This window comes from Acomys minous, assembly GCF_964271855.1.
Source record: "Acomys minous genome assembly, chromosome: 2".
Classification (NCBI taxonomy): domain Eukaryota; kingdom Metazoa; phylum Chordata; class Mammalia; order Rodentia; family Muridae; genus Acomys; species Acomys minous.
Window position 1 is genome coordinate 33,580,298 of NC_140484.1, and position 23,084 is coordinate 33,603,381.

Here is a 23,084-nt window from a genome sequence, read left to right on the forward strand (position 1 = left end):
ATTAAAGTTTGATAAGACGAATGTGTTTTTAAAATGTGTCTCTACCTTTAGAGAATTCCAGACACTAATGGCTTTGAAGCAATTCTGGCACGCTTTAGAATAAATGACATCCTTAAGAAACGTCTGACTTGGTGTTTACACGTAGTCATACTCCCATGCTTCCTGTCTGGTTTGTCAACGCTCAAATACGTCTTTAAGAAGAACGCTTTAAAAAGAGAAAAATTACAGTACTAAGAAATGTAAAAATGACACGGAGAGGCCCCCGTTTCACCTGTACATGTGCACACCTATTGAAGCTAATGGAATTTATCTTTATACAAGTGGCTTTTTTTCATGGTTCAAACTGACAAACTCCCGGAAACTTAACTTGGGATTTTTAGCCTGGAGATTCCATCTCATTAATGTTTCAGAGCTTTCCTAGTCAACAGTGTGTTGAAGATCATATCATGGGATCAATGGGCCGCGGGGTTTCCTGGGTGCTGGGACCCCTGGAGCAGGCGCTCCTGCACATTTTGGGGAAGGTTTTCAGGGTTTCATGTATAGTTCACTTTGCTCTGACTTGTCGGTCATGATTAGCGGGGTCCAGGCCCAGGGACCAAGCAGCTTCAACCTCCACACGTTGAAGGATCAGAATATTGAGAGATTGAACAGGGCTTCTTAAGCCTTGAAACAGTAGCCAAGGGAACAGGACAGGGGCACTGGGGAATCTGGCTCAGTTACCATAGTGGCTTCCAAGACTTATCCCAAGTTAGATTGATGTTGGCATATCGTGAGTCTAAGAGCACCCATTTCTTCTCCTCCCGTGTGCCTCATCACTGCCACAAGTCTGCATTCTAGTCTCAGTCTGTTCATCTCTGAGAACCACTCAAGCAGATGCTAAGCCCGCATTACTGCATCACTTCCTGCAGCTGTTAGAAACAACCACAACAAAGTAGGGATCACAGTACAATAGAAGTTCATCCTCTTATAGTTATGAGGGGGTGAGGTGGGGCTCAAAATCAAGGTTTTCAGTAGAAATCTGAACAGCAGCTGCCTCCAAACAGGGTTGAATCAATGCCTCTTCTAGTTTTTAGTGGCTTTAGGCATTTGCTTGGGTTTGGGCCCCTTTATTCTAACCTTTCGGCTCCTGGGTCATGTGGCCTCCTCTTCTTTGACTGTCTCTGTCTTCTGTCCCTGGTAAGGATCCTTGTCTTTAGATTTATAGCCCACTTGGATAATCCAACAAGAGCTCGTCCCACCGTTGTTAGCTTAATTATATCTGCAAAGACACCTTCTCTAATTGAGATCATATCCACAAATACAGATGACAGTCACAGGTTCCAGAGGTTGGGTTACACTTCAGGTACGGATCCCACCACAGTGACCCTAACCTTCCAGCTTCTTACATGGTTCCTGGGCTATGGTACTGACCCATAAGCATTCTTGAAAGGAAGAACAAAGGCTCCAGCCCCCTATGTAACAGCTTCCTTCCTCCTTCACTGCCTTAGCAAAGCTTACCTGACGGGGCCCAAGGTAAGCTTTCCATCACCTATCCATCACCAGACTTTACCACGAACCAGGGGACATCCATCTTCTGCTTGCACCCATGCTCAGGACTGGGAAGAGTCTTAGACCTAGCTGAGACAATGGAGAGCTGCCAGAATCCTAGATTTCATAGGTCAGCTCAGCAACTAGAGATGTATCAACATTGTCTTCGTCCACATTGTTAGTTCCTGCGACCAAGTAGTAACAGCAGTAACATAAAAATAAGGACTTTTATCTCATGGGAGGGTGCCAGCACTTTCACAAAAGCATTGCTAAGACAACCTGGAACTAGCTGTGTTGTGCTTTGGCATAAATACACTCGTGCATGGCCAGACTAAGCGCTCCCTCCCACAGACAACAAAAGACTGAAGGTAGTGAAATGAGAGTCTGTCTGTGTGTGTGTGTGTGTGTGTGTGTGTGTGTGCACATATATAAATGTGTGGGCATCCACATATACATGTGTATGGAGGCCAAAGGTCACCCTTATATGTCTTCCTTGATCATTCTTCCCCTTATTTTTTTGGACAGTCTCTCTCTGAGTCTGGGACTCATCAGCTCAGCTAAGCAAGCTGGCTAACTGAGCTTCAGGACTTGCCTCTGGCCTTCCCAGTTTCCGGGTTACAGGTACATGCTACCCTGCCTACCTTTTACGTGAGTGTCTGGGGTCCAAACCAAAGTCATAATGTTTACTGGGCAGGCATTTTATTGGTTGAACCATATTTTCAGACTCTGTAAAATGAATTTTTAAAATTACAGTTTTAATTTATAAAAGTTTCATGCAATATATTTTGTTCTTATCCTTCTCCCTCCCTCAAGTCTTCCCAGATTCTCCCTATTTGCCCAACTTTTTGTTCTCTTGCAAAAGAAAGGAACAAAAGGAAACAACAAAAAAATTCCAGAAAGCAAAACAAAACCAAAAAAAAAAAAAAAAAAAAAAAAAAGACAAATCTACCAAACTATAACAACAACAACAACAAAAGTCCACAAAAAAGCACAGTCAACTACTCCTAAGTATGAGATCTGCCATGGAGTGTAGAAAACTAGTTTTCCTGTTCCTGTGAGGTACTAATGACAAATGGTTTCTTGCTTATAGGTGAGATTTTGTGCCCACTTCCCCTTCTCTGTGCTGAGATTTTGTCTAGATTACATTTGTACAGGTCTTATACATGCTGTTACAGTCTCTGTGTGTTTATAAGTTTATAAGGGCATCAACCCTGTTGTGTCAGAATGACTCTGGATCCTTAGAGTGAGCTACCACTTCTGGATCCTGCAATCTTTCTGCCACCTTTTCCGTACATCTCTCTGGAACTCCAGTACCAGGTATGGATTACATCTTGAGTTGTTGGCCAAAGGAGTCCCATGGACAACAGCCACAGACATTACACAATGTTGCCAATATTATTGGTCATGTTCTATGACCTGAAAAATAAAGCCCTATTGCTAAAGACACTACTTATGTAATCTAACATGAAGAAATTGAGCTGGTACCGAACCAGAAACTTCAAGATGCTAGAAGGTAGCATATATAGTACAGCACTATACTACATTATGCTACACTACACTACACTAATTATACTTTTACATATATTACCAGAGGAGAGCATCACTTTGGTGACATTGTAGGTAGCAGATCTGGATATGAAATCTAATCATGTTAGATTCCCATGCCTTTGTTGTAAGCATGATATTCAGTTTGTATCATTTCTCCCATTTCAACCACCTTCTTTCCATGGGTACTTCCTTCTCACTATTTAAGAACATTTAAGCATCTTCCTTTACTTATACTCCAAGTCAAAGTTTTTTTTTTCTACTATAGAATCTCATATTCAATGGTGATTTCAGTGCACGAAATATTTCGCTGAGCATAAAAAGTTGAAGTTTCCATCTGTTGAAGTCTAGAATGGGGCAGTAGAAGAAGTCCAGGAGCAGCCTTTGCATCACCTCTGAAATGCATGTGGTACTCCAATGGCCCTGTTATTGTACCACTCCATGGTCAGCTCTCATCCTCTTTTACCCACCCGTTGTTTCTCCCCCGTTTTACGCTGTGCTATGAAGAACTGAAGGCAAAAGAAGCCGTGCATATGAAAAGACAGCTTTTCACAGAGGCTTTAGTAGCATTAACCTATAAATACCAACTGCAATGAGAGCTTTATGAACTAAAGCATAGCATCCCAGGGCTGAACATGTGAGCACTGGACCCAAGCTGCGTGGGTTTGAATCTTGGCTTTGCTATTAATTATAGAAACTGCAATGAGTCATTCAGTCTTCTCTGAGCCTTTGGTGGTTAATACTCATGCATTGGGTTGAGGTAAGCCTAGGAGATTAGCATCCATAAGGAAATTTCCAGAGAAGATTAGCCAAGAGAAGGTAAACACAGTCATATATTGAGTGTGAGCTGTTCCTATGTGTTTGAACACTTGGTCCCAAATTGTTGGTGCTGTTTTGAGAGGAAACATTAGGAGGAGTCTTGGTAGAGGACATGGGTCAATCTTTGGAGGGTTACATGGACAACAATGTTGCCCCTTTCCAGCCCTGACTGCTCATGTGATAGAGGGAGCCACTTCGAGCTTCTTCAGCATAGCTGTGAGCTCCCCCTACTATTGTGCCTCCTCCACCACTCTGCACTTTATCCTGAACAATAATATTGTTTTGATTAGGTATTCTGTCACAGCAATGAGGAAAGTGGCCATTGCATACCCTGGTCATGGGCATCACTCTCGGGGGACCTGCGTGGAGTAAGTGAAGAAAGAAGAAGAGCTGGCCAGCACAAGCATGCTGTCTCTATGAGCTTCCTGGCTGCCATGATGAGATGTGCATCTTTTTATGCTCATCCTCTTCTAGCATGACCTTTCTTTCTGCTCACCAGAAACAGTGGTGCCAATAGATCATTGGCTAAACTCTGTAACTGTGAACGAAAGTGAGTCCTTCCTCCTTTATATATTTCAGGGATTTGTTTACAGTAACAAAAACAAAGACATTAAAGAAATCAACAAAATACTAACACAATGATAATATGAATAATTATCAAAGCTATTATTAGTAAGGTGAAGCATGTAGCTAAATCATCAAAAAGATCCACCCACCCCCAATGCAGTAGATAGCCGACAAATATGAGCTGATGCCATTCAATGACTGACTTTGCTTGATTCTTATAGCAACTGTGTATTATTCTCCATGTTTTCCTGATGGTAATAGTCTGGCAGAGCCTGAGTGGCTCCCAAAGCCACACAATTATGATGAATACAGAAGTTTCCGTTATCCACACTAAGTCACCTGACTTACACCTCGTGTCCATTTTCTTTATGCTGCAGATCCTTTATGATGTCCCTCTGCTCTGGGTATTAGTTAAGATAAGCTTAGAGCTACGAATACACTCACCATCACCACCACCACCATCACCACCACCACCACCACAATCATTATCATTGCCATTTGTTTGAAATATTGGTTAAAGTATACATCGATGTGCTGAGAAAAACTAACTAAATTAATTAACAAAAGTTAATAAAGTCACATTTCAGATGAGATTATTTAGAGTAAGATGTGTGCTTTCATGTTTGCCCCAGATTTTTTTTGGTGCATGATGCTGCCACTTCTTAAAGCAGAGGTGGGATGTTTTAAAAATGTAAGTAGGTAAAGAGTGTTACACAACATAACTAAGAAAAGAGAGCTCTATGCTAATACCATAAAAGGGCAGTGGTATTAAAAGTGGAAATCAAATAGAAATTAAAGCAATAACTAAATTCAATGGTTCTAATTCAAATTTCTAAGATTGCCCTGCAGAGGGTTCCAGGCACCATTTCCTGGCTCCTTACTGCAGGCAAGAAAAGTGCTGTAAGGGCATATTATGCGTTTTCCTAAGAGGATCATTTAGTATTTTCCTCTACGACTCTACACTAAACTGTTGGGCATCATAGATCATCCTTTCCAATTATTAGTGCAGAGGAAGATGTTTTAACTTTGTGCAGCATTTAAAGCAAAGCACAGTCTTTGGACTTGAAAAAAATCTAAGCACTTACGACGACAGGAAGATAGAGAACAGCTATAGAGTGATTTCATGAGATACACAAGAGGGGTCGGTGTACAAGTACCTCAGCGTGTCTACTGTAGAGAACACTCTGGGTCAGGTATCTTTTGGCCAAATGACCTAAAGGAGAAAAGAATGTTGTGCTGGCCAGTTTTATGTCAACTTGATACAAGCTATAGTCATCTGAGGGTAGGAAATCTCAAATTAGAAAAAGCCTCCATAGGATGTTGCTGCAGGCAAGACTGTGGAGCATTTTCTTAACTAGTGATTCAGTGAGTGAAGGCCCAGCCATTGTGGGTGGTGCCAGCCCTGAGCTGGTTGTCCTGGGTTCTATAAGAAAGCTGGCTGAGCAACCCATGAGGAGCAGGCCAGTAAGCTGCATGCTTCCATGACCTCTGTATCCGCTATTGCCTCCGGGTTGCTAACCTGTTTCAGTTAGCAATCCGATAGCCTTCAGTGATGCACTACAATAACAAACCAAATAAACCCTTTCCTCTCCAAGTTGCTTTTGGTCATGATGTTTCAGCATCGCAATAGAACCCTAATTGGAAAAAAACCATTCAGATCTTGATGCCCATGTACCAAAGTTAGAGCAAAATTCCCTCATCTGCCTGCTTCTTGCCCTTAGCAGAGAGCCTCAGCATGGAGCATTAGGCACCAGAGTCATAAGGATTCTGGTAACTGCACTGGGAAGTACAGGAGAATTGGGCTCAGCGAGGCTGGTTGCTTGGTAGGGAGTCTTTTTGAGTCTTAAGTTCCTCATTTGTAAAGTGGATAATGATTGTGATGCCCATCTCACAGAAAGATTTTGATGCTTAAATGAACTATTTATGTAAACGTGCCCTTGAACACTGCTTCACATAAAAATTGGTTTTAAAAAATATTGTATGTTTATTAATATGTATTTGTGTGCATTCATGTGCACCATGTGTGTGCAAATGCCCCAAAAAGGACATTGAAGCACTTACGAATGGAGTAAACAAGTGGAAAGGAGCCACCATGTGGGTACTGGGGCTCGAGCCCAGGTTGTCTGCAAGAGCAGCAAGTGCTCCTATCCACTGAGCCATCTTTCTAGCCACAAATTTGATCATTTTTATTTTTGGCTTGATATAACTTTCCCCTAGCTGGGCTGCCTTGTCTGGCATCAGTAGAAGAGGTTGCAGTTAGTCCTGATGCGACTTGATATGTTGGGGCAGGTTGCCATGGGGGAATCCCCTTTTCTGAGGAGGAATAAGAGGGGGAAATGTGAGGGAAATGAAGGAGGAAGCAGGGAGGGGAGACCAGGAAGAAGGGGAAGGGGGCTGAGATCAGGATATAAGGCAAATAAATAAATTAATTAATGAGAAAAATAAAATCTTACTGAGGAGAGAGGAAGCTCAGGAGGCCTCAGCCCTGCACAAAGGACTCCAGGCAGCTAAGGGATGCTGACAGCAATAGAAAGAATCCTCCCCAAAGAAGAGCACACCAGTTGGTTATCCATTACCAAATGGTCAGCATGGAAAACATACATACACACAACATTATACAGATCGGACAGGTTACACTTAGAAATACACACACACACACACACACACACACACACACACACACACACACACACACACACACTATGATAATGAAATGTATTCCATAATTTTATCTATGGGTTGAAGAGTGTTAATTTCTTTATGCCAAGAAACATTGCCTAGATGCAAACTAAATATTGGCACCATATATTTATCTTCAATACAATGACAAATGTATATTCTGAACTTCCAATAATAACATCAGAAAGAAACTACTAAATAATTAGGAAATTGTATCTTACAGAAAGTTTCTTGGCTCATAATGTTTTAGTTACTATACAAAAAATTATAGGAGTAGGTTATAGGAGTAGGTGCTTAGTAAGATTTAGATAAGATAGATGAAGTAGAAATAAAAATAATTTGGGTTTTCATTACCAAGATGACCTCATTAGCAATATTAGTTTCAGTCTACTCTTTTTCTGCATATACATCTATTTGAAAATTATACACGATAAAAATGAACCATTCAGTATATACTGTCTTTGCCTACATAATAATATGTTGGGCACATCTTTCAGTGAGAACATATGCATATTTATGATATTATTTTTAATATGGGTATAGTTGTTCTTTATGAGTGTGTGGGATAATTATTTACCAATAACTGCCTTTGGACAATCTATTTCCAATGGTTTTATAATAAAACTGAATATAGTTTGCATAACATTTTCATGCTTTTATAATTTTTCCTTAGGCTAAACACTTCCATGTGAAATTGTGGGACAATAATTGTAATATATATTTCGTATATAGATTTTATAGGTACGTAGATTTTTAAGAGTATTAAGACAGATTGCCAAATTAAACTATAAAATGCATACTAATTTACATTCCCATGAGCTTAGTTTTGCTCAAGTTTGCTAGTTCCACACTTGAGAAGCAGAGGCAGGCGGATCACTGTGAGTTCGAGGCCAGCCTGGTCTAACAAAGAAAGTCCAGGACAGTCAAGGCTACACAAGAAACCCTGTCTCGAAAAAAGAAAAAACCAAACTTCTTCAACATACTCTAACTCTAAGAAGTACATTGTTGCCAGGCAGGGTGGCTCATGCTTTTAATCTTGATACTGGGGAGGCAGAAGCAGGAGGATCTCTGAGTTCTGTGCCTTTCTGATCTACATAGCAAGTCACAAGCCCATTAAGGCTACATAGTGAGACCCTTCTCCCTCCAAGCAAACAATCTGATGGGTAAATATTGCCAACAAACTATCATCTTTTTTTCTGAAGCTTTATGACATTTTTAAACGATGTATTAATTTTCAGTTTTTTGTGTGTGAGTGTTTCACCTGAATGTATGGATGGGCACCTGTCTGTGTATGAGGCACCCGAGGAGGCTGCAGGAAGCCATTAGATCTCTTGGCACTGGAGTTTGAGTAGCCATGTGGCTGCTAGGAACTGAACCCATGTCTTCTGCAAGAGAAGCAGCTGCGCTTAACTTCTTAGGTGTCTATTCAGCGTCCTCAGGACAATTTTATTAGAGAGTAAAAAAAAAAAAAAAAAAAAAAAAAAAAAAAAACAGGGAAAGAAAGCTATAAATCTTAGTAGCTTTCCTGAGGCAAAGAGAAGGAACAAAGCCATGCCATTTGAGTCAAGTCAGTGTGCACCCAAAACTATCATCTTAGACAGCATCCCTTTCGTGATCAGATAAATTGTTCAATTTCCTTTCATCGGACATTAAAAGAAATGCCTTCTGATTTTCTTTTTGGTGCTTTTGTTTTGTTTTCTGTTTTTTGAGTCAGGATTTCTCTGTGTAGCCTTGGCTGTCCTGCACGTGCTTTGAAGACCAGGCTGGCCTCAATCTCACAGAGATCTGCCTGTCTCTGCTTCCACGAGTGCTGGGATTACAGGTATGCAGCACCTCCCCTGGCCTTCATTTTCTCAATACAGTTAATGTTTTCAGTATTGTTAATGCTTTTATGCGCACTAAGAATGATGTGTAGAGACAAGACTGACAATCTTTAACGTGATTCTCAGGAGTCTTGCCTCCTGGGATGCACAAGCTTGTACAGTCGAGAATCATGGGTAGCAATAGGTTTCTTCTAAACATCAAAGGCTGTGGGATATCAGCTCTGACTTATGTTACAGACTGTGGATCCCAGGTTACTGGCCGTCTCCTACCCTCTCAGAGCCCTCACTCTGAAGAAGCCAACTGTCATGTGACAAACAACCCTATGCAAGGATTGTGTTTTACACCAACAGCAATGAAGAAATTGGTATATCCAAGAGTTCTATGTGTACAAGCCGACTCATGTTGAGCTGTGAGGTGAATGAAGCCCCGGCAGATAAGTTGGCTGCAGCAGCCTAGTGTAGTAGAGGAATAAATTTCATACATGACTCACAGAATTTATGAGATACTAGTCCCTTGTCATTTGCACTAAGTACTGAGATAATTCTTAATACAATAAGCTTTACAATAATACAGAATTGTTAGAGACTGCACATCCTAAAATACTGTATAAATTGCAAATATATTTCTTAATATGGACGTAAACTCCACAGAAAATAGATTTTCAGAGGCGAGAAATGATAAGGACTGGAAACCAGTATGAACTAAGCAAGCATGAGTGTCTGCTTTGCATCCTGGAGGAGTAGGTGCGAGTTTTTAATGGAGGATGACAGAGGCAAAGCCTTGGGTTTAAAGAAGTTTGGAAATGTTATGAGAACACTCCCATTACCCGTATGTAGTCAAAAGTGCTTTGTTCTCGTAATGGCTTGGGAAAAGTCCAGTACACAGAGGGAGATAGTAATGGTGAGTCGAGTCAAATCTCTGGCTCAGCTTTGGACAAAACACAGAGAGGAATTAAGATTAAAAGATAACATCAAAATCTCTAATCACAATGGCTACTTTCTCCTAGTTGATCATTCTCCAATGTTTATCATAGAAGTAAATGCACTTTTCCCTCAAGAAATACTTTATGTACATTAAAGAGTTTCCATGAAGCCACAGATAGAAAGTTACAAGATGTAAGAACTAAAACTTGGTCACAGGAGGAAACAGACTAGTGTGATAAAAATCAAGAGCAAAACCAAGGCACACAACCAGTTCTGCAAATGCAACAATAATTAGATAAAGGGAAAATTGAACAGGAAGTGCCATGTTTCATATTTTATGCTTCCGGAAACGAAAGAGCCTGTTGGGTGTACGATGAGAGAGAATTAGACTATCATACATGGTCAGGTACATGTGAAGAGGATCCAGGTAGAACATTTAACATTGTGAAACGGTGATTTCCATTGAGATGTCAAAGAGCAGAACACTGGTTAGACACAACTGAAGAGGGACCATGGAAAGTAGACCCAATGATGAATCGCAGAGGACAAAGCTCACAGAAATATATGTAAAATATGGATTATATGTAAAATATGGATGTGGAATTAAACATCATAACTGGAGCTTAAAAGACCTTCAAATAAACTGGGTTTCTAAGACAAGACAATGGAGAGACTGAGGAGAGATACGAGATAAGGTAATGGGTGAGGATTTTCTGTCAACAATGAAATGGGAAGTCCAAGGAATCTAAAGCCTGAGAGATAAAAAGATAGCTTTAGACAACAAGGTAAGCCATGATAGTAAAGAAAAATTGAGAATGCTATAAAGAGCCAGACAAAAACATACAAGTAATAACAAAAGCACAATTTGAAGGCAGATTATATTTTTCTCCAATTGGTGCTACAATAAATCACCACAAACTTAGCAAGAACAACAACCCCAAGTATTTCTTTTCTTCAAGTTCTCAAGATGAAAAGTTTTTTTTTACTTTTTTCATTTTTATTTTTTATGTATACATTTATATTATTACACATATATAATAAACTACATACACCAAGAAGAACCACAAAACAATCAGGAATTATATAAATGTTACATTCATAGTGTTTTGGCTATTTGTATTTGGCATCCTTGAAGAAAACATCTTTCCTATCTTGGTGAGTCTAAAATTCTGAATGAAAATCAATATCTATCTTATCTCATCTCTATCAACTTAAAACATCTGTCTAGACCTTACAAACTTCTTAACCCATAAACAACTAAGCTTAATTGTAAAACTAAGCCCCATCAGAGACTCAAAAAGTAAAAAATTAATTACTGGAGTAAACAGGAAGTGCAGGTTAGCAGCTTTCAAAGTGAAGAAAAAAAATGACACAGACAGCTTTGCTGCCTGAAGAAGTCATACAAAACTTTCTATAATGTTGGAGCATCATCTTTAGCCTTCTGGTCCAGTATATCTGACAGACATATTTGTGAGGCAAGAACTATTGAAGACTTGCTTACCCTGTCTTGGCAGGGTTTGGCTGTTGACTCTGCCTACATCCAAGCTTGCACATTTTAGGCAGAATTCTGTCTTGGCAGAAACGAGAGCATTTTCCCCAGTGGCTTGTTTGTCACATTTGAAGCCATCTCCATAAGGAGGTTCTTTGATGCTGATCATCTTCTTTGAGGTAGGCTGAGTGTAACCAGGAGTTAACCTGTCTTATTGTCAATGAATCTTTAAAATAATAAAAACATCTTTAAGTGCCATATTCTGTAGGTCTCTGAGGTTTTTGAAGACCTTATTTAACTATTTTACCTTATCTATCTATAGAATCATGTCTATCTATTCAACCTAGGATGTATATTATTGTGATAAAAATAGACTAGTACATGATTTGATCAATCAACAATTAACTTGTATAACTTACTTATCCTAAATAGCCTGCAATAGCACTTTCAAAGTATTGGAAGTAAACCTTGTATTTTATTTGAGTTCTATGGATACAATACCTCATATTAGAGAAGAAATATATATAATGTGTGTGAAGAATAATCTTAAAATTTAATTATATACCAATATATCAAAAGTAAACTTATTTTGCATCAATATACAGAATTCTATACCAATGAATTAAACATAATCATGTAAGTAACAATTAAGACCTTGGAATTTCTCAACATTTAGAAATTGGACCACAAATGCTATTCCTAGCTTCTTTTACCATTGTCCCCAATTTTATTTGGGCCCCTACAAAGGTATTATTCACCCCAAATCAGCCGTAAGAAACCAATGATGTCCTATTTCCCTCAAGGAGTGTTGGGTAGGTTTTTGGTTACCTTGATGGGCTATAGGTGTTTATATTTATTGGGAGTTGGTTATAAGTTATCATTGGTCTTATGCAGAGAGAAAATGAGACTGGACTCAGAGATGTCTCTCTTTTCCTTTATCCTTCTTTCCTAGGTTTGGAGATAGGAGTTGAAAAGAAAAAAGGGGAAACATAGAAATATATAGGGATGATAGGACAAATAGACCAAAAATTTTAAGTGGATCTGATAGTGCTAATAACAGGTAGTCAACAGGGATGCTTCTTTCACAAAGGCCTTGGAAAAAAAAAAGATGACCCTCAATCCTGATGCCTCACTCTGATATCCACTGTCACTGCATTCCTTCCCACTGACCTCAGTCCTCCTGTCTATGTCTGCTAATTACTCTTATGACTCCTAGGCAAATAATCTATGATGAGTTCTGCATCTCAAGATCCTCAACTTCACACCTTTCAGCTTCTTTGGCCATGGGAGATAGCCCACTCACTGAATCTAAGGTTTAGACTGTGGAAATTTAGGTTACCATTTTAAGAAAAAGACTCTAGCAACACATGTTAAAATTACTGAAATCTGGACTCTGTATCTGGCAAAATCACTTTTTAAGCAATTAGATAAAATGCGATGATTAGCAAAGCAATCAAAGTAGCTTTTGAAATGTTATTTTATTTATTCACTTCACATCTCAATCACAGTCCCCGCCCTCCTCTCCATCCCCATGCCCCCATCCCATACCAACCCACCCTGGCACACCAAGTCTCCTCAGAACTAAGGACATCCTTTTCCACTGAGGCCAGACAAGGCAGCTCAGCTAGGGGATATGATCCACAGCAGGCAACAGACTCCATGACAAAGGTAGCCCCCACTCCACTTCTTAGAAGACCCACATGAAGACCAAGATGCCCATCAGCTTAAAGGATGGAGCATGAGGGAAGAATAGAATGATCGGAAAGTAGAAATTTAAATATCAAAAGATCCAGAAAAAAATCATTTATAAGGTTTGGCTGGATAAAACATCATAAAACCACAAGGAAGAAGTAGAAAATATCTTCAAATGAAACCAAAGAAAGAAAAGTATACCTATGCTTGCAAAATTCAACGAGAACAATGCCCAGAGGGAAATTTGTAGCCACAAGTCGCAACATTGAGCAAAAAGAAAGATTTTAAACTAACAACCAAATTTACACCTAAAGAAACGAGAAAAATAAGAATAAATAGAACTGAAATTCAACAAAAAAAAAGAATGATGACAATAATTTTTAAAGCTTTGGTTCTTCAAAAAGTTGAAGAAATTGACAAGGCATTGGCTAGATTGACTATGAATAAAAGACAGATGACTCAAATTTTTAAAAAAGGAACAAAACAAAATGGTAAGTATTGCTGGGAGTTTACTGTAACAGTGGCATTAAGGAGACTATGCCAATAAACTGGGATACCTAAATGAAATGGTTACTCTCCTAGGAGTGCATTCTAGCCTGACTGAGTCAGAAGAGACAGTATGCTTGAACAGACACAAGACTAGTCTGAAGGTTGGATGAATAACAAAAAACTCTCAATCGAGAAAATGCCAGGATGGATGGCTTAACTGGTGAATATTACCAAGCATTTAAGAAATAATTAATAATCATACTTTAAAATTTTTCCAAATAGCTGAAGAACATTTCCAAACTCATTCCCTGAGGCAACTGTCACAATACACTTATCCCAAAGCCAAGCAAAGGCCATGTAAGGAAAAGAAAAGACCGATCATATTAATGCAAAACACTTTAATAGCACTAGAAAACCAAATTAAAAGGTTTCTATATATACCTGCGACAGTTGATACTGACTCCCAACTTGACATGATCTATCACCTTGGAGACAAGCCTCTAGGCATGCCTGTGAGGGATTATTTAGATTGGATTAACCTCTGGCCATACTTATGAGAGATTATCTTTTTAAAATATTCAATCTAATATTCATATATGCATAGAATATGTTTGTTTCAACCCCACCCCCTCATTCCCTCTCCTCCAATTTTCTGTTATCCTCTGCATCATTTTCCTTGCTTACTTCACTTATTTCCTTTTCTCTTGATTATATTCATTAAGGTTCGAAAATTCCCTGTAAAAGTGGGTAGCTCTATTCTTTGCGCTTCAGTAATGGACTGAATTAAAAATGAGCCAGCCAAGGCAAGAACTCACCTAGTTCTTTTGGCTGGAAATGAACTATGACTACTTCCCTCATCTCTGTTGCTGTGAATTGATCACCACGGTAGACTATACTATTAAACTGCAAGCGCAAGTAAACTCCTTTTTCGAGATTACTTTTGTCAGCATATTTTACCAGAGCAACAGACAAGGAAACTAATACAATGCCCAAGTGGAGACTCTTTCTTTACCACATAGACTCTAACATGTGATAACAAGAAATGTAACACAACATATTCACAGAACATAAAGTACACTACACATGATCATCTTAACTGGTGCGGAAAAGGCATATGGCATAGTTCTAAGCTCTTCTGTGATAAAATAAAATCATTTAAAAACTGAATTCAAGGCATGTCTTGATATCATCTTAATATAAGAAAGGCTATATTGGAAAAATCCCACAAAGAACATCATCCTTGATGGTAAAATATTAAAAAAATTTTCCTTTAATATTTGAAGTGAGACCAGGATATTGTTTTTACCACTTCTGGATGGACCTAATCATTTGAGGTAAGAAAAGAAGCAAATGTTCTCCAAACTAGAAAGAAAAAAGTAAAAATATTTATTTGAAGGTGGCTTGACCTTATATGTAGAAAACCCTGAACACACACACACACACACACACACACACACACACACACACACACACACACATTCGTAAACACACATACTGTTAAAACTAAATAAATTCTGAAAATTTGCAGGATGCAAAGCCAACATACAAGATCTGGTTGCATTTCTGTATACCAACAATTTACAATAGAAAAGGAAAACCAAGAAAATGATTCAATTTACAACACCATCAAATACAATAAAGTATTTAGGAATAATGTTAATGAGACAAAACCTAAAGAAAATTTGTTCCAGAAAACTATAAAATATGACTAAATCAAAGCATAGATGACAGAAATAGATGTAAACATATTCAATGTGCATGAAATGGAACACTGTACTATTTAAGTTAACATGCTATTCCAAATCACCTGCAGATTCAATGCAACACCTATCAACATACCAGTGATGTATTCACAGAAATAGAAAAAATTCACCTTAAAATTGTAGGAAATCTCCAGGGATCATGATTACTCAAAATAATCATGGAAGAAAATAAAGTAAGATGTTTCACATGCCTTCATCTCAAACTGATCACAATGCTACTATAATCAAAACAGTGTGGCATTAGCATGAAAACAGACACACTGAGGCATGAGATCAGTGAGAGGCCGGTGAAGTGAACCCTCATACATCTGTTCAAACTAGTTTTGACAAGGGTCCTAAGGTAATTCAATGGGGAAAGAATTTTATTTCCCCCCCCCCCAAAGAATCTTGCTGTGTAAATAAGAAATCCACACGCAGAGTATGAAGTATGTGTCCCCTCACTCATACCATGAGCAAAATTAATTCTGGGCACCTCAAGAAATGCTTAACATCTCTAGTCCTCAGGGAAATGCAGATCAAATGACTCTGAGAGTCTATCTTATACCTGTCGGAATGGTTAAGATAAAATACTCAAGTAACAGCTCATGCTAGTGAGGATGTGTAGCAAGGGGCGCACTCTCTTCCATTGTTGATGGGAGTACAAACTTCTATGACCACTTTCCAAATTAATCTGATAGTTTCTCAGAAAATTTGGAATAGTTTTACCTCAAGACCCAGCTCCTGGGCATATATCCAAAAGATGCTCCACCATGCCACAGGACATTTGCTTAACTATGTTCATAACAGCTTTATTGGTAATAACCAGAAGCTGGAAACAACCTAGATGAACCTCAAATGAAGAATGGATAAAGAAAACGTGGTGCATTTATACAATGGACTACTACTCAGTTATCAAAAACTAGGACATCATGGAATTTTCAGGTTGGAACTAGGAAATATCATCCTGAATGATATAACCCAAACCTAGAAAGACACACGTGATATGTACTCACTTTCAAGTGGATATTAGCTATAAAGCACAGGATAACTATGCTATAATCCACAGCTGCAAAGAAGATAAGTAACTAGGAGAGCCCAAGGAAGGATGCTTGAATCTCACTCAAAAGAGGAAATAAAATAGACATTGGTGGTGGGTGAATAGAGGGAACTGGGTGTAAGAGAGAGTTGGGAGGGTAGAGAGAGAGAGATAATTAGAAGAGAGAATTAGAATCAGCAGGGGTGGGGGGTACCTCTGGGATATGCAGAGATAAAAATAGAACAGAAATTGAGGAAATGGCCAATCAGTGACTGGCCCAACTTGAGACCCATGCCATGAGACAGAGTCCACCTCTGACACTATTAATGACATTCTTCTATACTTGTAGACAGGAGCCTATCTGACTGTCCTCTGAGAGGCTTCACCCATCAGCTTATGGAAACAAATGCTGAAACCCACAGCCAAACATCAGGTGGAGTTTGGAACATCTTATGCAAGAGGAGGAGGAAGGATTCAAGGAGCCATAGGGGTCAAAGACACCACATGAAAATCTACAGAATCAACTAACCTGGGCTCAGAGGGGCTCACAGAGACCGAACCACCAACCAAAGAGCATACACGGGATGGACCTATGTCTCCTACACATATGTAACAGATGCCAGCTTAGTCTTCAGGTAGGACCACTAACAACTGGAGCAGGAGCTGTCTCTGACTCTGTTGCGTGATTTTGGATCCCTTTTCCCTAACTTGGATGCCTTGTCTAGGATAAATAGGAGAAGATGTCCTTAGTTCCACTTGATATGCCAAGATAGGTTCATTATTCATGGGAGGCCTCTCCTCTGAGGAGAAAGGGAGTGGGGGATGGGGAAAGAAAAAGGAGAGACTGGGAGGAGAGGAGGGAGGGGAAGTTACAATTGGGGTATAAATAAATATATTAGAAGAAGAAGAGGAGGAGGAGGAGAAGGAAGAAGAAGAAGAATGAAGCTCTAAGGAAAAGAATAAGGAACATTTGGCAGCAATTTTATAGCTATGACACTCAAGGCATACATAAGAAAAGAAAATATGGATAAGTTGGATTTCATGGTTTTAAAATATGTACATCAATATGAGCAAAATTGAAAGAACATCCACTAGAAGACCAAAGAGACCTTCAAATCATATATTTCATAAGAAGGTAATGACAGAATGCTCTGCGATTATCTGTGTTGAACACAGGAACACAGTTAAAGGGAGAAAGTTTAGGAGCATACATTTCTCCAAAGGAGAGATAGCAGTTGGCCCTTGTCTGTGGATGGAGGTCTACAGTGTTTTTATGCATTCATATTTACAGCAAAGCTTACTGTCATACTGTAGATGCCCACAGGTAACTGAAATTGTAGACAGCAAATCTGCAGCTTCGATAAGATCCACCCCCAAGATGAGCATGAAAAAATATCATACATCACCAATTATTAGGAAATGCAAATTACTCAACACTAGGATGATGCCTTGTATCTGTTAGGATGGCTACTACCAAAATTAAAGTTCCCAATGAGAAAAACAACAAAGCTTGAGGAGAATGTGGGAGGAGAAACAGGAAGCCTTGTTAGCAGGAAAGGAGAGAAAAGAGAATATCACTCGTCCCTGAAAAGCAAAGAGAATCTGTCACACATTTCAATGTGGATGAGCCCTGAGAACATCATGCACATTGAAATAAACCAGTCAGAAGACGACAAATACCACATGATTCCAATGAGTGGGATACACAGATGATTCACAAGCATTGAGATAGCAAGTAGCATGGAGGCAGCCATGGACTGCGGGAAGGGGAAAGGGCTCTAGTTTAATAAGCATAGCTTTCCAGAAGATGAAAAGATTTGCATGTATTACAAATAAGTCAGAAATGAGCATTTATTATGAATGTGTTTAATGTCATTGACCTGTACACTTATAGGGCTAGAGGTGGTGAATTCTATGATTTAAATGTTTTATAACAATCTTGAAAAGGTGAAAGAATGTTTACTTTATTCAAAATATCTTTCCACATCTATGGTCATGCACTTCCTATAATTTGCTCTACTAATAGACTGAACTGTATAGCAAGACATCTTTAGGTTGCAATGTCTTCATAGCCTTTTTCATGAGGTGCCACACTGTCATGTAAGGTCTTTAAGAGACTGATGGGTTTTATTTGTTAACACTTAATTTTATAGATTTTTAACCTATCATCATAAGGACATTTTTGTGCCTTTTCCTTGTCTTGTTTATTTTCTAGAATATGGTAGCTCTGTGAGGAAAATGTCCTCTCTGCCTGTGCTACAGAAGAGTCATCTTAAAAACTCTTGTCATCTAGATGAGTTGTTTTCTCAAAAAATATTTCTTAAATTAGAGAGGGGGGGGCAGGGGGGGTAAACATGCACAGCATGCATGTGGAGGTCAGAGGTCAACTCTTTAAAGTTGGTTCTCTTCCACTTTTACACAGACTCTGAGGAGCACACGCAGATATCTAGGACAATGCCTTTATCCACTGGGCTATTTCACTGACTGACTTATCCATAACTTTTACTACATTCCCATGACTAGCATCTTAGGACTTTTCTTGTTAATCACATTTTACATTCCCCCACAGCTAGAAGTCAAGGAAAAGGCATGGTCACTTCACTTCCCAATGGAATAGGGCTTTGAAGCAAGGTGACAGCAATTTAAGGAGGTGAGATACTTATGTGAGAGAGGCAGGAAAGGGGACGGGAAGGAGAGTGCATGTGAGTGAGGTCATGAGGTGAGCTTGTGGTGTTTATGGGATGTGATAGGAGATCCTCTGGCTAAAGAGGCTTAATATTCACAGCCCTTCTCTTTGAGTATTCAAAGAACTTTCTGTGCCCCTTACACATTTGATCAGCTTGAGGACAACTCTCAGTCCCTCCACATGGGAAATTTCCCATAAAAAAGTATGTTCATGAGTAAACAGGGCTCTTAAGTCTTGTTAAACTAACAGCTGATGGGCTTCATCTGATCAATGGAAGCCCAAAGCATGCAATTGTACCATAAGCATATTCATCACATTATCTATGTTGTCTTATTTAGCTCTCATGGGATTGTGAAACTATTTAAATAGAGTGTATGTGTTTAAGACACAGAAAGTCACAAAAATCGACTTAAAATCACTAGAGAATTTCAGATACCTGGGATGATATTAAAAATATAAATTGGACGAACAACAGTATTTCCTAAACAAATCCTATAGTTAGAATGTATGAAGCCTCATATACAGTAAGCCTCAGTTTCTGACCAAACTGTTCCTCCTCTCCTGGCAGATAAGAATGTGAACTTGTGGCAGTGGGACCTGCAGGTCCCCCTGAGAGATGACAAGCCTGAACAGAGAAGACACAGTACTCAGCATGCCCCAGTGAAATGAAGGGGAGAGGGCAGAGAGAAACACTGGATTTCATGTGGTGGCTGGGTAAGTATGTGAAATACATAGCTTGATGAGCTGCAGAAATCTGTGCAGTGGGAGACATAGATGGAGAAGATGCTGCTTTGACAAGCAGAAGCCAAGTCCAGACTCAAATGTGAGGTCTCAATATCAGGCCAGCAGCTCTCAATATCAGGAGAGAAGAGTCAAATCCCACCCTAGAATCAGCATTCAAAAGGGCTGGAGGAGGGGGCGGCGTGTGGACCCAAGAGCTGCATCTGTATGTGCTCCCAGGGATGCTGAGATCTTTACTCCCCACTGTAAGAATTGCATACTTAGATAATTAGATCGTTCACAGAGCTATTAACCATGGGCTGTGGATGTAGCCCTTGGTCCTAGTGTTGACATTAGCTTAATGGCACCCTAAAGACTCTGCTTCTAAAGAATGGGGATTCTCGGATCTCTAGATTGTAGAATCATCTCAGAAGGGAATTTGTATTAGGTCCCATTGTGGATTTTATTACAACTCACAGCAAGCATTATAATCTTCATTACCTCATAATACACACACACACACACACACACACACACACACACACACATACACACACACACACACACACCCCACAATCAAAATAAAAAATTTACAAGGTAGTATTTATCCTTTCTTTCCATGAGGCACTCTGATTTAGTCTTTTAAATACTGCGTGAGACACACTAAATTGTTATCATGACATAAGAAAAGATTGCAATTGGTGATTTAAATATATATTAGGAGTTAGGTAAAAGGGGAGCTGTGCAAATAGTGACTGTGGGAGTATGACTGCAATGACAAACAGGGTGATTTGGGTGGGAGGAGTTAATTCACCAAATAGAAGGAATCAAGCCAACCCCTTCTTAGTTGAGCTGAGACATGTGAGCTGCCACAGACCACCTCTTCCTCACTCTCCCGGGCTCATCTCACAGACATGATCTCTTCAGCATTACCATTTGTGGGATTTGTTTGTTTTTCAGTGCTGGGATTGAACGCTGCCTTCCTTGTGCTAGCCAATCATTCTCCAAAGCAAATACATTCCCAGCCCTCATACACATTCTTACTATCACTTAAAATCCAAATATCAATAAGTACACTTAAACTCAATGTAAAATCATGTCTTAACAGGATACTCCAGCTAAAACCTTACACCTTACCCTTCTGTGCTTTCAAAATGAATATAGCAGACTCCAAAATAAATACCTACCACTTATTAAGCTTGCCTACAGGTGTAAATAGCACAATGTGTGCTTCCAAACACAAAACCACAGGAAGAACATAACACCTGGGCACATGTTAGGAAGGGTAACTCATTTTTCTGAGTGTACTGAAGGTGTGTGGATGGCAAGAGCTGACACCAGCCTCAGAATCCACAGGCGTCATGTAGTAAAAAAAAAAAAAAAAAAAAAATGGAAATAAGTGGTGAAGTTGCCATTGGGATGGAGATATATATATATATATATATATATATATATATATATATATATATATATATATATATATATATATATATAATGGAGATGCCAAACAGTATATGGTGAAATAACCCTAACTATCATGTCTTCAGGAAAATAAGCTGGGGCAACATGATGGATTCTCCTGAGTTATTGCTGAGTGAGGGACCTAATAATGCTCAAGCCTTATGAAACGTTAGAGATTCATTGACAACATAACCATGGTTTGTGGTTTGCAATGTACAGAACGCCTTCCAGTTAACCCAATCAGGTGAAGATTAAAAATAGAGCAGGGAGGAAGGCCAGAACCTGAATGGCCATTCTAAAAGGTCAGTGCACGATGGGAAAAAGTTGATCATCTCTTTAATGTTTCTCTGCCAAATGAAGAACCCTTTCTGGTGTGTTTATAACTGCTTCCTCTTTCTCTGAGAAGCATTGATCTCCACAGCACCGGATGGCTGAAGGCAAGGTGGCTCTTCAAGGTGTCACACCACTCCTAGGGCCCACTGTCTCTCACAAACTGGTCCTGTTCTCATTAGCCAGTCCACTGACTCATCTTCTGAGCAGACTTGTTTATCCAGACTAAGCAGAAGAGGAAAATTGGGAAAGAACACTTTCTCCCAGTGGGGAACATTGATGAGCCTAAAAGCCAGAAGCCAGAAGCAGAGCTGGAAATGGGAGAATGGACAGAGAATGTGGAGTTTAAGGCACAATGTGTGACCACGGCAAACCATCTGTGTCTACACAGTGAATGGGCCTGATGCACAGCATGGGTTGAAAGCCACCTGTAATCCAGAGCTGGACCTGAGCATGTCAAAATGTGATCCTACAAGGGGATTCGGGAAACAAGGCTGAGGATGGAAGGGAAGCAGGTCATGGCAGTGAGGAAGTGACAGACAGGCTTCTGAAACTGAGCTGCCGGGTGCCTGTGGATGCCAAACATCATTTATCAGCCTGTATGCACTCTCATGCACACCAATAAGCCGGCCATCTTGGTAAAACACACATTCTATTTCGGCAGGTCTGGGGTGGCCTTAGACTATGCTTTTCCATCAAGCTCCCTGGAGGTCCTGATAGTGCTTGTCTGAGGACCACTCTTAGAGGAGCACGCTTCTGTAGATGTGGCTCGACACAGACGAGGTCCTGTCTTACCAAATGCTTGAATGCTCTGCCTCCAGAAGTCAGAACCTCACCTATTGCTCATCTCTGTCTCCTTAGCCATTGTCACAGGAATATGTACATCATGCTCCTTTTAATCCATCACCACTCTAAAGAAGACGGCTTTCTTAGATGCATTGGTCTCCTTAAGAGAGATTTGGTTAATACACTGCAAAGGCCAAATTTATAGGAGCAGATACCATGTTGCCACACAGCAGCAAATAGAAGAGAGGTGGGAGAGCAGATTCACTTTTGGGAGGATTCTACTCTGAGCTATATCCTATGTTACTCACAATGCCTGAGGCCTGCTTAACTCACTCGAGGCAAGCATAAGACAGCATGTGTTTCATACATGATCTCATTCAATCATCATGCATAACTTATCTATGGACTGTTAAAAAATCTCCATTTTACGTGCATGAAGGCAAAGGTTTTCATAGATATAAGAATTGTAGAGTTATAATATCATTGTAGAGTTTCAAGCGGGGAAGATAGAGCTCTATTCAGCAAGTAACAATCCCAGGAAATATGAATAGTCTTGTTTTAAAAATATGAACAAACTTGGTTGGACTCATACAACTAAGGGGCACTACCAAGTGGTTTCAACCCTTGTCATAAACAGGAAGTATGTGAGAGCTTTAAAATAATGCCTCTGGGGGGGGGGGCTGGAGAGATGGCTCAGCGGTTAAAACTACTGCCTTTCCGTCCAAAGGTCCTGAGTTCAATTCCCAGCAACCATACAGTAGCTCAAAAC